This window comes from Scatophagus argus, chromosome 3, assembly GCF_020382885.2.
Source record: "Scatophagus argus isolate fScaArg1 chromosome 3, fScaArg1.pri, whole genome shotgun sequence".
Taxonomy (NCBI): domain Eukaryota; kingdom Metazoa; phylum Chordata; class Actinopteri; family Scatophagidae; genus Scatophagus; species Scatophagus argus.
In genome coordinates, this window is record NC_058495.1 from 17,756,088 (window position 1) to 17,775,252 (window position 19,165).

General features: G+C 44.7%; 1 protein-coding gene across 4 annotated transcripts in view; it reads left to right on the plus strand.

Annotated features, from left to right (window-relative positions):
* The first annotated feature begins 1,993 nt into the window (after positions 1-1,993).
* LOC124056666 (plexin-A1-like) overlaps positions 1,994-19,165 on the plus strand; it is a 181,150-nt gene continuing 163,978 nt past the window's right edge. For all 4 annotated transcript variants that reach the window (XM_046384335.1, XM_046384337.1, XM_046384336.1 and 1 more), the window contains exon 1: positions 1,994-2,143. The gene's annotated coding sequence lies outside the window, so the exon portion shown is untranslated. The remainder of the gene's footprint in view (positions 2,144-19,165) is intronic.

Here is a 19,165-nt window from a genome sequence, read left to right on the forward strand (position 1 = left end):
CATGAGAACTTCAAGAAGGCCCGAAGTGGAACTGGACGGACGTGAACCACACTAACTCAAAGCTAATCAATGTGTCAGTGTTTAAGTGTGAGATAGGGAATGGCTTTGTCCAGAGGCCTTTCACATGGTAAGTGAGGCTAATCTCTTAGTATTACGATGGCCAAACCAACCATTTCTAATGGCAGACAGTAGGCTTTTGAGAACCATTGAAAGCTGGGTGGTGCGATAGACTCGGGGAAATTTTCTAACAAGCACTGAAATTCAGCTGCCCCTTTGTTCACATATAACACACACACAAATGTCTTTATCTTTCTAAATCAAAAATACACATTATCCCTAACTCTCTGAAACACCCACCCACACACACACACACTCTGTGTATGGGGCCAGGTGGTGTTGTTAGTGCCAGATCTTGCTCTCTGCTCTCCTGAGTGCAATTGGTAACCTGAGCTGCCTGTTTGAATAACTCGGTTATCCCTAAAGCTTCCTTGCTGCAGAGACATCATGGAACACTGCCCAAAACACACTTTGTCTGAACTCCTGATATGCACTGACTGCTTGATGAATATTGAAATTCAGCTTTAAAAGTCACTTTCACTGTCTTGAAGTTGCAGATCATAAGTAAAAGAGTGAGAAGTAAAAGTTGGCTGGAGAGCCTTGCCGGTGAAGCTTTGTAGCCAAATTCTGTCATTGCTGTCACCCGGTGTAAGTTAGGCAGTGTGAATGCGTCAGCTGATGGGAAGCGACAGGCAGGCCCGGGGCCTCCTCATTTAATTAGGAGACAGCCTTGTTTTGTGGAACTCGCAACCAGACTTGTCTCCCATCACCTCCTAGGGTGTTTTCTATTTTAAACACCACTCGCTGTAAACTTAGGTTAGATGTTTTCTGCTGTATGTAACCTGCAAGTCTCCAATGTTCTGCAGCACATCGAGACTACACTGTGCCTTCCAGGGCTTCGCTCACTATCATAGTCACAAGCTGTCTTGCAAATGTTTGTTGTCAAGCCCTGCTCCCTCCCACCTCCCCGTAAACCCTGCACAACAGTTTTCCTTTGCTGCTATTATTATGTAACCTTGTCTTTTGTTTAAACTCTGGGTCAGAAAAGCACTTTAAAATGTCCAATAATGATGATTTTAATGCTTTTGTGATCAGCTGTGTTCTGTTTACACCGTCACACATATCAGCGTGGACAATAATTCATTTTACTTTTGTGTAAAATTTAAGTATCCCTTATGGGAGTATTTTTTATAGTGAATTTGAAACTCCTCTGAGGTCTTTTAAATGTGTGTCAGGTGTTTTCTGTCAAAATGTAGCACAGAGGAGCATCATGCATTGACAAAAGTATTAATTAACTGTTTATTTTGCCACTTTCTCTTACCTGTCAAGTATTATTACAGCTTGAGACAAAGATAATGAAAAGTAATTTACAATATGAAGAGTACAGTGCTGTGTGAGGGTAATGTTTTGACAGGGGAATTCGGCTTTGCTAGAAAAGCGCTTTGTGTAATTTGTTTTTAGTGTTTCATGACAATACTAACTGTATAGAAAAGTCGAAACAGACATCTCAGAACATTAATCAATTCTTCTTAATTCTTTTATTTTAGATTTATGACTCTTTACTTTTGCAATAATTCTTCTCTTGTTTAAATCTCCCCTATCATGTTTTATATATGAGCCAAAACTGGAGCAAATTCCTCGTATGTGAACACTTACTGTAGAAATAAACCTAATTTTAATTCTGATTACTGCCAGAAATATAAAGTCAAATATAAAACATAAATTAAATTGACTGATAACTAAAAATAAAACATAAAATAAATGAAGTGTATGCAGCTATAAGTGCAATATCAATGTAATGTATGACTCCCACACGTGTCCCTGTCACGTCAGGAGCCGGCGCGGGAGCGCCCTCTATGGTCTCGGTGGAGTACTGCAGTAGAAGAGCGCCCCCCCCCGCCCCTCTCTTCTTCTTCCCTCCCTCCCTTCTGGAGCCGGAGTTGCATTCCTCTCCTCTCCTCTCCATTCACACGCAGGGAGCCGCCGGAGAGAGAGCACCGCCGCTCCGTGACCAGAGTGGACTGTCCCCAAGTTTTGGAATTTAAAACCATGGCGAGGATATCCACGCGAAGGATCACTTGAACCTGTAAGTACCGTGAAAACTCCGGCGCGGGGCTTTTCTTCTTGTGGAAAGAGCGGGTTTTTGGTGGAGCCGGCTGAAATATTTAGGTTATATTTTTCTTTCCTCTACGTTGCCCCGTGTGGTGAGTTTTTCTTCTTTCCCCCCGTGTCTTCTCCGCGTCTGCTTTCTTCTTTAGGAGTTTGAAGAGCTGGAGGCTCCGGCGAAAGCCAGCCGTGAAACAGGGAACGAAGAGGATAAGGAGAGCGGGGTTTAATGTCCACTTATTTAGCTGTGCTTTGGTGTGTGGAGGCTTGTGTTTGTGCTAACCGTGTGTTGAATGTGCGCCGCGGTGCGACCACCAGTCGGATTGATCCTCACCGAACTGTGAAAACCTGCGAATATTTTGGGCGCCGAATGAAGCGTTAGCTAGCTAACTTCATTAATTTGGGCGTTTGTCTGTTTAATTGTTTTTTTAGCTCTGCGCACCTGGAGCTCGAAACTAAAAGGGGCTCGTAATTAACCCCAGATTTGGTGCAGTGTGAGGTGAGTTTCTGGCTGGTTGAAGAGCGTCGGCTGCAGTAGGAAAAAAAAAAAGAAATAAATAAAAATAAATCGGACTTTTCTGAGGTGGAAAAGCTTCGTGTTGCGGTAATTTGATGTAGTAAAAGAAAAGAGTGTTTTGGTGACTCGGACAAGCCAGGAGGCTTGTCTGGCGGAGTGTGGCTGTTGCATTGCCTCAGAGGAGGAATGCCACCACCACCATATGTAATTACAGGTATTCACGAAGCTGACGCTCTCTGTCGCCTGGATAAATAGTCCGGGAAACCTGGCGGAGGCTGCCGGGCTTTACATTAAACACATGCTTTCATGCTTGTTTATTTTCCCATATTTGACTGCAACCTGCCGCCCGGCTTTCTTAAATGGACCTAAGGGAGGAGTTGTGTTGGATTTCTCAAGGGGCTGTGGGGAATGTGGTGCTTGCTTTTAAAAAGGGAAAGAAATCGATTCGCCTATTAGCTTTGAAATAATTAGAAATTGTGTTGGTGCGGTGTGAAAAGAGCGTTGATCTGCTAACGAATGAGGGGCAATTTGTAAGCTTTGTTATTCGACAGCAATTGAATTCCCCATCCGAGCAGGGCTGGAGTGGTGAGGGCTGTCTGTGGGTGTGTAGAGTGCGCATTGGCTGTCAGCTATTGAAAATGCTCTCATTGCTCTATCGGATTCTCCTCACTTCTGTTTTTTTTTATTTTTAATTTTTAAATCAAATCCTGGTTAACCAAATTAGACTACCCACCCCGACCATGTGCGCTACGTGAATTAATTTGGAGCCCGTTTTTAAATATGTATTCATGAATCACAGTAGATGAGCAAAGGCTTAGACCTAATTTTCACCATCTTTTTTTTTGGGTGGAGAGGGAAAAAATTGAAAAGAAATTACAACAATATTCAGTTAACATTTAAGCAGGAGTCCTGCTGTAGATTTTAGACAGTTAATATAAACCCACTGGTATTGATTATTGCATTTCATCTTCTGTGGCACCACTTGAACACCCTGTTAAGACACGGGCGCCGTGTGATAACTCCTTATCATAAGTGACGTGACCCAGTTTCGCCTCCGTTCAGTCAAGCAGCAGCAGCTTCTTATTGACAGTTCAATGCAGTGACCAGCATTCACATGTAAATAACACAGGATTTGAACTGTGACATGAGTGTTTGTTTAAGAGGTGGTGCCCAGTCACAGCTTTAAGTCATTCAACCACACACACACATGGACTGACATGGACTGACATCACCACCAGCCGCACAGCAGAAGTGTACCCAGACAAGCATTACTTTACACAAGCGTGTGACTGACAGCAGGTAGTGGCTGTAATGTGCCCAAACACTGCAGCGACTCTCCTTGTAAGTCTGACAAAAAGAAACTGACTGTCCAGCAGAGACGTTTGGATTATAATGATAAATATATTGCACGTGTCCAAACAAAAACCGCACACATTCTTATCTTATCTGACTTAAATCATAGAATTGGCAGAAATTAATCTCACTTGGGTGATTATTCAGGAAGTTCCCACTTCATGCAACTGAGGTCTTCAGAAAGTTTTTCTTTTTCTTTTTTTTTTCCTTTTTTGGCAAAATTGTGACCTTGCATGGCATTTCTCATGAAAACTGGCAACCCAGCCAGAAAATTACAAGCAATTTGCCTCAATCTTCCCTAATTATGATACAGATCTGTCCCACAATAGACCAGCAGTGTCATGAGTTTTGAAAGTCTGCCCTGTCCGGTCTGGCTGCTGGCGTGAAGGGTAAATCTGTGATGTCCAAACTTTGGAATTTCAGCTGACATGTGCACTTTGCACCCCTTCTGCTCCCGCCATTGTGTTCACAACCCCCTCCAACTATCACATTCCTCTGGACTTTTCAGTGAGCAGGCATATTGAAGGTCTAATTAAATTGGAGATGGATGACAAAGCAGAAGAGCCGTGCTTAAGAGAGGGCTGAGTCGCGACCTGACCCTAAATACAGTTTGTTTTAGAGGATATTTTGAGGAAGCCTTTTAGGAAAAAAGGGAATAAAAGAAGAGGATTTGAATCAAATTCCATCACGCTCGCATGGGACTTTCTCAGTTGGACTGAAGAACTACTTCACTGGCTCATTGAAATTGTTTATATATGTGAAAGGATTTTCAGCGCATAACTGTATTCTACAGGGTATACTGTGCTGTGATTCATAGCTTTCATGTGGCGAGCCGATATATTATATGGACTGTGTTGTGTGGTGTGTGTGTGTGTGTGTGTGTTGCTGAACTGCAAAATCCACCTCCTTTTCCAGTTTCCCTTACTGTTCAACATTTTAAACCAGCGTGACAGCCTCATCTTTAGGCATTTCCTCCTCTCTCCCCTCTCTCTCTTTCTGCATCCAGACTCGTGCTGCCGCTCAGGCTTTCCACCCCAGCTTTCCTCCCTTCTCTCTCTCCATCTCGTCCTGTCAGGAACCCGTTGCTGTCTGCCCCCCATACTTCCACACCACCTCACTCTTTCTGTGCCTTTTTCTTACTCTCAGTCATTTCTGCCCTGTCTCCCCCATTCTCCCTTCCTCTCTCCTACCTTCACACTCTTTGTCTAGGTGCATGCCGGTTCGCCTCTCGCGCTGTCTCCCCCTCCCTCCTTTCAGACGACAAGCACATGGCAGGTCTACTCGTTCTCCTATAGTCATCCTCCACTGTGGTCTCTCACTCTTCTGTTAAGACAACCTGGCAATATTTCTTAAAATTTCTGTTTTTTAACCAGTTCTCCGTTCTATTTATGGTGGAATGACTAGTTTTCTTCATAGCTTCCCCGTATCTGCTTCCCCATTGCTGCTACTTGACTCGGTGCATTAAAAAGCATTTACTACTACCGAAAGAGGATCCCCCTCTCAAACCGGTACAGGGGTTATGTCAGGGAGTGTTGGGCACGCCACGGTCTAAACTCTCTCTCTCTCTCCCCCGTGTGTGATTGAGGGCTTCCCCGGTACAGCAGCGCTGTAATGCAATATCTGCTTTCATATCATAGCCGGTGGAGATGGCGTGTTTTTATTACATAAGTTTTCATTTGTGTCAGTCTTGCTAAAAAGATTAGCCGTGTTGCTGGCGCTGTGCTCTTGAGTGCGCCCATTCAGTCTTTTGCTCTTATTTTTCCAGTTCGTGTTTCTTCCGTTTCTTCGTCGTCTGTCGGGTCCTCTTCACTGTGTTGCCGCCCCTCCGTCTCTTATTAAGCCTCGTCCCATCCTCTCTCTATTTGAGTGTTTTTACTTGGTCTCTCTGGGGTTCGTGTGGTGCCCTGAGGCAAGGAGCCACACAACAGCAGCAGCAATATTAAAACGCACTAAAGAGGGACCAGCAGCAGGGCTGTACCTGAGGGCCCTGTCGTATACACACATCCACGGACACACACACACACACCTGCAGCTCTCGTGGTGCTAACACCTCTCCAGCCGACAAGCCTTAATATGAAATAAACTCACTCGCCAATACCTGGCGGGCCTGTCTTGACTGACTGCTCAAATAGGAATGACCTCCATTTGGCCCGAATAAGAAGCTGGGATTGAGAGTCAGTGGGCGGTGTTGAACTGCAAAGTGGCGACGTATTACGAATCATATCAGGAGGGGAGTTTGCAGGTGAGCCAGCAGTATAAACCCTCATCAGTGCCAATCAGAAGTGAGTTTAAAGGCAGACGGAGCTATCTGCAAGCTTCATCACACTTTTAAGAAGGAGGGTCCGCTCAGGGCCGGCGGTTTTATTTTGGTCCCAGCAAACTGCGCAAATTAAAGAGAAAGCGTGAAGTGAACACTAGTGTGAAGGATTTGAAATAAAATCTTGGTCTGCGTTGTTTGACGCCTTGACCTTCTTAAAAAAAACATCCCTTGTTGCATCCTTCACTTCATACGTAGCCAAATAAATATGACCACTGTGGTGGCAGAACAGAAATTTCCTCAGCCAGAAAATGGCTTTTTTTTTTCTTTGAGGAAAGCAGCCTTAGTTTCTCTGTCTCTGTCGTGCTCATCCAAGTGAACTGTCTGTTATGTATAATTAATTTTCTCCTCTCTCCCAGTTTATTTTTATCGCCCACTTTTAACCATTCCTTCAAAGGTCCCCTCCCCCGCTTCCGTGCTCCACAGTGCCTGCTGAAAGTGACAGCTGCTCGGGTACGGGGATGCTTTTTGAAGCAGGCACTAAAAAGGCCACTCACTCAAGACGACTTGAAATAGAAAAATCTCCGCTGTACTGACAGTATCAAAAACATGCCTGCTAATCTGGCTGCAAATTGAAAATAAGCTCCGTCTCAAATATAGTCTGTGCAGCTTGTTGGGGAGCAGAATTTAGGCCCTTATACACATAGGCTTTCTTTTCTTTTCTTTTTTTTCGGGGTGCTGGATAGCGCTGAGAGGAAGTGCTGGTGCGGTTAGAGAAAAAATATTGCACGTCAGTTTTGATTGACATCAGCTGGGTAACAAACTTGTTAACAGAAGGTTGGCTCCAAAGAACAACAAGCTTATGACTCGTAGGGTGATAAAAGCACAACACTCACTCTCCCTCTGATCTGCTCCCTCCCGCAAATGGACTTTTCTGTCTCTGTTCTGTCTGGTTAAGCTCAACAAGCCTCCATTTTCTTGGTTGCCAGGGTAACAAGTTAGGAGTCCTGCTCCATCTAATATGATTGGTTGTCTGAAAAAGAGTGACGGCTCTTAAAAACGACGCCGAATGCAGCGCTTCTTCTTCTGCGTGGCCTTGTGCTGCTGCGTACGCCCTCACTTCATTAGGAATGATTGATAAAGGACACTGGTGTTTGGAAAATAAAGCACATTCTCCTTCTGTTCAAAAGATTGTTGATTAGTTTGATTGAAATGTAAAACAAAGTGATGAGATTGACTTAAATGAACGCGATGAAATTCTGTTGTTCATCGCTCTGCAGGCACCTTTATTGACAGAATCACTGCATTGAAGTTGGTTTCTTTAAAAAAAAAAAAAAAACAAACAAAAAAAGAAATTAAACAGATTTTTGTTTTTTTGTAATTTGTGGATTGGGCTTTCATCCAAACCAAAGACACACTGTCATTGGTTGCACGTGTCCCTCAGCCCCTGGCTGAGAGTCAACAGCGAGATTTTGTTGCAGTCATCATGAAGGTCCAAAGATGAAATATTGACCCTGGTTCCATTCCTAACCCAGTGGCCTTTTGTAGAAATCCCACTCCCCCTGCAGCTCGCGGGCCCAGCCTCGACATATGAGGTTTCCCGCCTGGCATGCCAGTGCTGTCGTCAGCATTCTGTCCATCTCGCCTCAGACGCTGACAGGCAGCTCGGGTCCCGGATTTGTGTGGACATAAAAAAAATGGCTTCTCTTGTTGCATTTGCTCCTGTGAAGAAGGGCCGGGACCGGCTATTGATCAGGAAGTCATGGTTTCTTCCTGTAACCTAAGATAACTACTTTACCCTTCATCTGTTTTCACGAACTTTATTGCTAAAGTGCACAGCTAGCAGGACAAGTTACACATATTTTGCCCATTCCTGTCTAATTTCTTGTCATTTTGTGTAGTGAGCCTTCCACAATCACTGTACAAGGTTATTTCACGTTGATTTCAGGTCAGACGTGAGGTAGGAATCATGTGGTGGGGAAACGGAGTTGCAGACTCCTTCCATGTTCAGTTTATCTTGAAACCATAGACGACTGTTTAGTGTTACACTGTCACTAGGAGTAGGGTCATTTTCTTTCTTTTTTTTAAAATAAAAAATCTGTTTACATTGGGAAAAATCAACCAATCCAAAATGTGTCAGAAAAAATTTGGGTTGAACCATTTGCAGTGCAGCTTGTCTGTAGCTTAACCAATACTTATTTGTGTTTTCTTTCCAGGTCTCTTTTGCTTTTTCAAACTCTTTATTGTGGTTTTGTTTGTATAGTTTCTGAGTTGAGCTTTTTTGTTGTCAAAATATGGTGATGACCACCGCTTGTGTGGAAACATGCAACTTGAATGAATTGAGTGAATCTTTTAAAATTGTCAATACTGACTAAAAATGAAAACTAGCATTAACTACAGTGTGCAGGGTTGATTGCTCTCAAGTGTTGAGCTACATGATAAGGTGTCATGGTGCAGTGTTATTTTTCTGTTATGTCAAGGCCACACCCGTACCCACTGTTGCCCTTCCCCTTGAGCAAAGAACACCAGACCCCTCAGGTTCAGTGGGGGATAGCAGATCTTTGAGTGGATTGTGTTTGGCCCAGCCTGTCAGTATCATTGGAGGAAAGTGAGAGCTGCTGATGCTGAGATAGTCTCAGTTTAGATGGGGGAGCCTACTGGTTGTTTACTGTGCTCACTAGAGTCTGTCTGCCTCTTCAGGCATGTTTGGCTTGTTAATGAGAACCACTGTGTGAGAGAGGAGCCAGCGCACTGTGGGTGTGTGCCTATGCATGCATTTGCATTGCGATAAGCAGTGCATTGTCAGTGTGCATTTGTTGATGTGCACACGGTATACAGGAAGATGGTATACAAGATGCTATCTGGCCGTATTTGTGCGTGTGCGGGCATGGGCCCTCTTGTTTAATGTAAGGTAACACTCCACTGTGGAGGAGATGAAACAGGAAAGAGTTTACACAGGCACATACCCATTTATTGTTGTGATTAATGTTAATGGAGCAGCAACTCATAACTGCTCACTTCTTTTTTTTTCCTCTCTCTCTCTGCTTTTCTTTTTCCCCGCCTCTTCTCAGTCTCTGCATTTCCCACTTCTTTATTCCTGTCTCTCCTGTCCATCGCTCTTCGCTCCACCTTCTCGCAGACACGCATTTCCTCCTGGTTTCTGTTGTACTTACCAAGGGAGAATCTTAAATAATTCAGGTCTCTTAGCCCCAGCCCTGTAAATAAGACTAATAGGAGGTGGGCCTTTTGAAGAGAGCCACTTGCCCAGGGAAAGCATGGCCATGTGTGAGCCTATAAATCAGCTAGCTGCCTGTCTGGACCTTTTACTGCGACTGTGATGTGAACTAGCCAACAACAAACCCTGTGTTAGCGGAAGGAAGGGCAGCTTATTCCAGAGAGGTCAGCAGTGTGGTGGTGTCGCCCCCGAGGCAGTGGTGGTGACACTGAGAAAATGGCTGCATATGCATGTGGGACACATGTTAGGATCACTCTCTCGCTCTCTTCTCCCTTAGTTGCATTTTTGGCTTGTGTTTGGGTTTGCGCACACTCACATGTGGGCACGCGCTCCATGGCTCATAAACCACATACTCTGATGTCAGCACCTGTATGTGTGTTTACCAGATGGAGATAAGTGCTCATTCATTCTTTTTGTTTACCACTCATTTTTTCCCTTGAGCGCCTTGCACTCTTTTGATGTGGGCTGGTGCTTCTGGCTAGTTTGGTGCATGTGTGTGTATGGTGAGGTGTGACACTTTACAGGAAACCAGTCAGTAAAGGGGAAAAAAAAGTGTTTTTTGTTTGTCAGCCTAACAGAATAGGCAGTTAGCCTTCTGAAATCCGCTATGCGATCCCACTTCAGCTGCAAAAAGAATGGTAGATTTTGAGTAGCTTTAGCTCTAAATCACTTTGGAGCACTTCCCAGCCTCTCACCTCCCCACGTTCAACTCGGTAGTCACTTTTCCACAGCTGGGCCAAGTGGGACCTGTCAGGTTTTGGGGCCGGCTCAAAACTTTTCTAAGCTCTGACTGAAAGCAGTATTAGTTCATTTTAAACTGGAGCTTGGATGAAAAATGGTTTCTGTCAGTAACAGACACCCAAAAGAACCACAGAAATGTTATTGTGAACTGGAACATAAATAATAGTGCAAGCCTGTTCAGCTTCGTAAGATGAACATGGCTACTTACTCTACAGCCATAATCACGGTGTCTTTCTTTGAGATTTTGTTTGGATTCCTGGCATCCATTACCCCATGCTTACGGTGGAGCCAAATTCAAGTTGTCAAACAGCAAATGTAGCCTGAAACTCCCCTTAAAACGCTACTAAAGCAGCACAGAGTATCCTACACTGCCAACCCGTTTACTACCTCTTTTTCTCTCCACAGCCTCTTTGTCAGCTCCTTCTTTTGTGCTCCTCTCAAAGGGTTAAAGAGGGAGAAGTGATGAGTAGCCCGCCTGGCCTCCATTGTGTGTTGGCATTGTGCCACTGCATAGCATGTCGACCATAGACACATGTACAAGGGACTTTTCCCTATTCACAGGCGCTATAGTTACCCAGTAATACCACCTCCGCCGCCTTCAAATCAGTGCAGTTACTTTCCAAAGATTGGTGACATTAGCAGGATAATGATAATACTGGCATTTTCATAGGCAGCTCAGTGCAAAGGGGCCTCAGATGAGGTATGCAGTCTTTACTTTTGCACATTGTTGCTTCTCTAGTGGCCTACAGTCTCACCATAGGCCTTGCTGAGCATCTTGGAGAACCGTCTTCTAACATCTAACAACAAAAGTTTTGGGATGCTAGTGGGAGACCGGTTGTTTTTCCTCCGCTTCTTCAGTGGAAACATGTGCTCGAGGACCATAAAATCCCTGTTTCCCTCCCTTTCTTCCCTCACATAGCTTGTTAAGGAGAAAACCACTCGACAACATGTTGTGCAGAACATCAGTGGCTGGTCAGCCTAATTCTTTTAGCAGACCAGGGTTGCCTCAGTGCTGCAACGACGTGAGTCCCGGGGGTGCTTTTAAATCGCATCTCCCTCCTCGGCCCCCTGTGGAGGAGAGGCAAGCAGAGCGGGGGGACTCCTAGGAATAAGTACTTCAGGCCAGACAATGGTGGCCTGCCAGGAAGGGGGTGGGGTGTTGATTGTAACCAGAAATAGCAGAGCAAGAAGAAGGGGTGGGATCGGGGGAGGCCAGAGGTTAGACTGATCCCTACTTTAAAGGTGGAGTGGGGCCATACAAGTTTTATTGCCAGACCCCTCTTGGCCTGGACTGGACATCTGAGCTGCCGCTGCATCGCGGGGGAGGGGCATTTAGGTGGGCGTGAGTGCGAGCTACACATTGCTATCCCATGATGGCTCCAGTTGAGCTTGGTGACCTATGACCCCTACTGGGCCTCCACTCCCCCCACCGGGACATGTCACACAGGCCAACAATGTGCCAGCTCCCACGCAGGTTAGAGCATCTCTAAGTATCTCCAACAGGTTGTTTCTTAGAATCTTTGCCCCAGCCAGTCTGCTCTCTCAGCCGGTAGATTTTCTGAGGCAGATAAGGAGGCAGAACATGTGATGAATCAGCCAGCGAACATGAAGGAATGCACCAGCGATACCATTCAGCTCTTGTCAGGATACAACATTCCAAATGAAATGGGGTGTGTAACTTGTGACTGGTGTGATGTGCTGATGCGTGGCAGCTGGGAGGAGTTGCTTCCTTTCTCTACGGCTTTCTCCTGCCTCCTCCCTGTCTCATCAAGATCAGCGATTCCCTTGGTTTCCACTCCATGTGCAGGAATGTGGCTGTTCTGGTTGATAGACTTGGCTCTCCATTTTTACCCGCGCACGACCTCATTTGGCTCGAGATCAGCGTGACATGGCCTCCGGTGAACCAGTAGACTCTCTCTGGCTGCCCTTTGACACATGACAGATAGTATTTGCTCAACTGGCACTTGAGGCAACACTGAATGCTGAGTGTATCTTGAAAACAGTGCCATAAAACCACTTATAAACAGGACAGGAAAGGTTACATTTTCCAACCAAAGACGCTATTAAGCTGTGACTTTTCTTCTCACAAACTACTAAAGAAGACAGATTTCAGAGGTATCGCCACATGTGCTGTTCTCAAAACATGGCACAAGCTGTTTTTAGCTCATTCGAGAGGCACACCTCATCTTGCCCTCGGCAATCAGTACTGCAGTCAAACTTGGCCACAGCACAGACACATTTTCAAAAGTAGCCCGTCTCCCCGTCTGCTTGTAGCTGCATCAACATAAAAGCCTCAAGCATTTAGATTTGTGAAAGGGCGGGATAGGAGAAATCTGAACAAAATGATGCCAGAGCCTGCACCTCGGCCAGAAACGGCTGAGGGAAAAGAAGAAGACAACAGAGGGGTGAGGGAGGGAACTTGGCATCACTAGCTATCTCAGAACAGCAACAAGGCAGCTCGCACCAAAGAATAATAAATAATGTTGTTGCAGAGAGAAGCTCTCTGTGCAAGGCAGGGGGAAAAGAGAAAGTCTAGGGAAACAAGGATGACAAAAACTCCAAAAAAATAAAGAAAAGCTGACTCAACTTTAATTCAGGACAGAACGTGGCACTGGAACAGCTGCTGTGGCTTGTGCCACCCTGGCTTTATGCTTTTTTTTTTTCCTTCTTATTTCGAAACCAAACAGATGTTACAATGGGATGATGATTTTTATCAGATGAGAGGTTTGGTTTCAGGGAAGGGGAGGAAATTAAACTCACCCACTCGTCAGGCTGGTGATTTCAGGGAATTAATGTTGAGGTTTGCTGGACGTAGCCTCCCTCCCCCGCCCCACATACACGCACTTTACAGTGTGATTTAGTCACTGTAGAGGCATCTCTGTCTCTGAAGTGCTCTTGAGCAAGATACTGACTGCCTGCGTAATTCAAGTGCAACATAAAACAATGTGATGCGTAATTTGTAGCTTCCTGTTCACTCACTGCAAGCTGCTCAGGATAATAACATTGTTTCTAAACCCTAAACTGCAATTTGTATTCACTGCTCTAAATTATGCCGCATTTCATAGGGGCTTGACTATCAACCATATTGATTTATCCAATTACCATCATTATAAATGTCATACTGACCCTGGATGATTGACAATAGCTAGTTCAACCAGACATCAATAGATGTTTGACCGACAGATCAGCTTACAGTGTAGTGCTTAAGGTGAGAATTTGGTAAAACTATAATTATTTGACACAGCTTTCAGAAGGCAGCCAAGGTGAGCTATAATGCGTTGTCATGACGTTTATCAGTTTATTGTGCAATAGAGTTTCGGTTACATTCTTCAGCCTTACGTGTTTTTCATGGTCAGGACATACACGTGTATGTGTGTGTTTTATTTTCGGATGATTTTTGCACCAACTTGCATACATTGGGGCTTCACTCTTTCTTCTTCGATTCGACTGTCTGGGCTCGTCAATGTGGAGAGATGCCATTTTGCTGGGCTTGCTCACCTCCCTTTATCAGTTTGTCTGTCCCTGCCTCACTCTCCCTCTTACTCATTCTGCCACTCTCCTATGGAGGACGTGATGAAAATGGCTGTTTAATCATGCAGAGAGGTCAACCAATCAAAGGGCCCGGTCCTGGTGATTTAAGGGCCTATTCAGAGCACAGCTGGAGGGAGACGGAGAGGCAGGGCGACAGGAGGGGAGAGAGAGAGAGACAGAGGGAAAGGGAGACAGGTTGGGGTTTGATTGCTGTATGGCGCAGGTCACCTCTCATCCACTTACCACTGGTCTCGTTTCACCAGTAATTGTCCCTGATAGATTGATGTATAGGCAGGGAGATGAATGGATAGAGTGGGCAGAGGGCGGATTGGCAGAGAGACACACACATTAATGTGCCGACCCGCTGGTGATGAGATACGTACACGCACTCAAAACTCGCACAACCTCATCAACAGCGATATAGACCCACGTTGGAGCGCTACTTCCTCTGTAACTGCCACACACACACACACACACACACACACAAAGATATGATGTCTGCAGACAAGGCAGTTCTCACCTGAATGTCAATGGGAGAGAATGACAGATGGTTGGGAGGAGCAGAGGAAGTAAAGAGAGGCAGAGACGGTGATTGTCTCCTGAACCTCTTTGTCTCCTGTAACACAAAACTCCCCAATATCAAATCAACGGTATTGTGTATGGGCTCAGCCCGTGTTTGACTGTTTATACCGAACGTACAGATAAAATACCTTTCTGTTGTCATTTGCACAAGACCTCGGTCCTCTGCTGCAGCCTCACACATGCTTAAACTAAAGCGGAGTTTTACAGGCGCTTGTATAATTTCGTGGGCTTAACAGGATTATCACGTTTCAATGTCATTAAAGTGGTTACAACAATGTTTTTACAGTGGATATTCAGCAAGGCAGACAGTGCAGACCGACTTAGTATTTCTTTACGAGGTCACCTTATGAAAAGTTAATGCAACATCTCCTGCTCTGCAAGAGTCATGAAAGGGATAGAAAGACCAGCAAGACTGGAATTCATTGTAAGGTTGTAGACATTATAGTTTTACTGTAGTGACTTCTTTTCACCCTTTTCAATCCCAAAGATGACCTGCAGACAGCTATGAACAGGGTCATTATACCAGAGCTGATAACCCTTGTTGACCCATTCACACTGACTACAATGATGCATGGTTATTATTCTCTACCTTTCTCTCTATCATTTTGTCTTAAACACTCTCTTGATGCTGTGTTACTCATAAAACCTACAGCATTGCTGTTGCAGCCCTAGTGGACTTCTTCTCTCTGTAATATTTCTGTGTAGATTGCACTCACGTGATTCTTAAAGCTGGGGACAAATGTGTTCATCTTTACCTTTGGAAGTGGTTGATTACAATGAAGGCTCTTGTAACACTTTTTAATTTGCATCTTCCATGTTCTGCAAACATGCGAGATGCAAATTCAAAATGCTAGGCAACAAAAAGAAACTTGTTTTTAGTTTTTTCTGTTTATGTAGAAATGTAATGTGACTTTTTGCTCAGCTGGCCTGGAAATTGTGTAGGGTTTTTTTCCCCCTAGCATCCCCCAGAAAGATTGAAGGGAGTTTCACCAGGGCCTGACAGGGGTATTGCCTGATCAACTTTATTGAGTCAACAGTATTGACTTTAGCTTCTTTTCACTCGTCACCCTGACATGGCAATTTTCCACACGGTTTCTGGGTGAAGCTAAACGTTTGAAAAGGACGTCTGTCACTCCAGCGCCTTGTTTTCTGCCTTGCTGTCTCTCTTCAGTGTTTTCCTCTTCTTTTTGTGCCTTCCCTTTTCTGTCCTTTGATGTATCCACCTCCACCAGTGTTTGTCTGCTTGTCAGTAGCCTCGCATCAGCTTTGCACTGTGACTGATCACACAGCGTTGACATTTGGCTGCTGCCAGGTCAGTTAAATTAACAACAGGCTATGTACATTTTTGGTTTGGATTGATTTGGTATACTTAAATGCATGTTGCTGGTTGTTTACAAATTACATTTAATGCTGCAAATCACCAAAGGACAACTGTAGTGTGACGATTCATTGCATCTACGCAGGCAAGGCCCACCTGTTATGTGGAGAGTGAAGACTTTTGCTCATTAACAGAAAGAGTTCATGTAGAGATGTGGACTCTGACTTTTAAGCTGTATTATCATGGTGGACCAGTAGTCAATGTCAGTGGCTTAAAGGCAGATTCGTTTAGCGTTTGTGTTAAATTATGAGGAAAACTGACAAGTTTCAGATTTGAGAAGCTTAATGATCGAATATACCCCTTTTTTTTTTTTTTTTTACATAATCTCTTGATTGACGAATAGTTTCACTAATTGATGATGATATAGTTTTCCCTTCCCTTCCTGTGATGTCTTCAGTTAAATGTGCTGAGGGCAAAAGGAGATGACCAGCATAGATTTCTATTTCACAGCTACAGTATTCAGCAGTAGAGACTTGTGGTACTTTGTGCTCGTCGAGACTCTGTTGGGTTTCTGATACAGCCAGCGAGTTAGTATTTGTAAGAGTGCCACTCCAGCAGATAGCTGGCCTCTTCCTCTCTCTTTCTCTTCCTCCCTCCCCATCTCTCTGACCCTGCGTCGGCGTGTGCTGATGAGCGCTGAGTGGTTACACTCATGAGTGGTGTGTGTCCGCGCTGGAGAAACCGTGGGAGCTCCATTTGTTGTGTAAATGCAAGCCGCTAATTGACTGCCGGGCACGCAGCCTCTCCTTCACTGGCTGAACCCTGCCCTCCGCCGGGTCCCGGGGATCCTGCCAGGGGAATGTTTGCCCCTCACACACACACACACACACACACACACACACACACACACACACACACACACACACACACACACACACGTGCTCACAACACCCTCCCTTTCTCTCTTCCTCTGTCGGCACAGACCTGGCACTGGGCCTAAGTGAGGATGGGCACAGCGCAGGCCTCTCTGTTCTCTCTCCCTCTGTCTGCCTCCGTGTCGAGCTCTCATAATGAAAAGCTACATAGCATTTACCCATAACAACACACTGTGCTTTCTGACAGTCTTTTGATAAAATTACTCATTTCCAAAAAACACCCCCCCCGCCCCCCACAATCTCAAGTTCTCTCTTTTTGAACCAATTTTGAAAATTTTTGAAAATCTTTATGAATAGCTACCATGTCCTACAGTGGTTGCGTGCTCTAATAAATGTCACATGTAGATGATATGACACTCGCTGCTCAGATTGAAGCGTTGTTTTGTTGGGGCCCAGTCTACTAGCCACAGTATTCATATCAGTTTTAGCCCCAGTGGTGAGCCCACATGAGACACTTAGCCCAACTGTTGGCTGGCCAGAGGCCCAGATCTCACACACACGCAGAAACAGAGAGGTTTTTATGTAAGGCTGACTGAATTAACAGCCTGTAGCTACAAATAATGTCCTCTTGACCTCTCTGCTGAGCTCTGCTGTTGTGTGTCTCTGTAATTTAACATGCGAATGTCTATCTTCAGATGCCAGGGTTAAGTTGGTGTTTAAATGATTGACACATTGGTATTTCTTGCAAAAAATAAAAATGATGATGTGGGAAATAGTTCTGGGTGACTACAAACAGTCCAGACATTTTAACATTGTCACAAGAATGTTGTTGGTTGTGTTACCATTGAGGTTACATGCTTCCTATAAATCTTTATTTGTCCTGGCACAGTGACATGCAGCATCATCCTATGTGGTCCCAGTTTGTACAGGTTGACGCAGGAAGTGGTCATTTATGGGTTAAAAGCATGCTGAACAGAATGTCTTCTTAAGGCATCCTAATCCAGCCAATGAATGGGCACGTTGCTGGCCTTAAGTGATTGTGGCTCTCGTATGTTAAGAAATGTGTGCATTCACACACTTGAGGATGGCATGTTGGTCGTGAGCCTTTGCAAAGCAACTGTTTAGTGCATTGTGGAGATTGTTATGAAGTAAATGCAATCAAAATTACAAAGTCAGGAAAGCACTCAGGATCAGACCTCCAGTGTTCAGGTTTTCCCAGGCCAGTCTATTGTTCTGCAGAGGTAAACATCAGGGAGCACAGAGAGAGGAACAGACAAACAATAAACTGACACACTCTCCCGTAACACTCTGTTTAGACTGTAAACACGAAAGAGCAAGTGTGGGTCTGTGTTTGTGTGTGTGTTACTGTGTATGTATTCTACACCAAAGCAAACTGTAGTCCTGACAGAGAGGAAGAACTTTGAGTTGCGCTGGAAGACCTGGTGTGTATGAATGGAACCTTGCCAACTTCATAGCATTAACCTTCCCACGCTTTGAGGCATTCAGATGTCAGCCATGTCACTTTTCCATTCTTAGCAGTTCACAAATGCTGAGAACGCGGTGGCTTGGCAGTGATTCAGTCCGGCAGGTAGCCACAATCAAATGCTCTGTCATGTGACGCTCGTTTGATATGATATACACAGCGTACTTCACAGTATTTGTTCATGGTATGCTGTAACAGTACTTCAAAACTGGTCTACACTTCACTGTGAAGGACTATTATTTTAGGCGTTCGATGGCAGGAAATGAGACACAAAGACACAAAAGCAAGGATTTAACATCAAACTCGCCACTTAGGCTCCAGAGACAACAACAATAGGATTAGCCGGCACGCTAAATAACTAAGGCCCAAGCCAAGCCTCTTAGACTGTCACAAGGCACTTTTTAATGTATGTTAATATGGTCACCAGTTATTTTAATACAATAAATTACCTTAAACATGCACAGTAACTGCATTGCTAGATCACAAGGGAAATATGTACATATTTGATCACATTATATCTTGTCAAAGGTGACAAATAGGTGCTTATACCAGCATGTTACAGACTGCTGTAAAAAGGGCAGGATATCTGCCCCTCGAGGATATGTCAGGCCATGTCATCTTTGGGTTTACACTTTACAGCCTTATGCACTGAACCAGTGGAGCTGTTAATTCCCAAAGTTGCCCAACAAGTCTGTTTCACCACAGCTGCAGCATGAGAACAGGAACATTTAGTATCCACAAGTCGAAACAAAAACAGTGTTAGAATGAAAGGGAAACAGAGAAAGGTTGATTTGGGCTTTTAGGGTTGAGGACCATTAAAAGCAAATGCATTTCCTGTTTTGATACGCGCTGTAATCGACACCTCTGCTCCGCAAACACATTTACTGCCAATACAGTTTATTGAATCATATTGACTGTGGGGAGGGAGTAAAGAGGGAGAGTCACAAAATGACAGGGCAGCTGGAAAGTGGAGCAAGGGAATGAAAAGCTGAAAAGAGGAAGTGAAATTGAAAGACGAGCAAAAATGTAGTGTAAAACACAGAGAGAGCGAGAGAGAGAGAGAGGGGGGGGGGGAAGAGGAGGAGGAGGAGTGAGAGAGGGAGCAAAGAG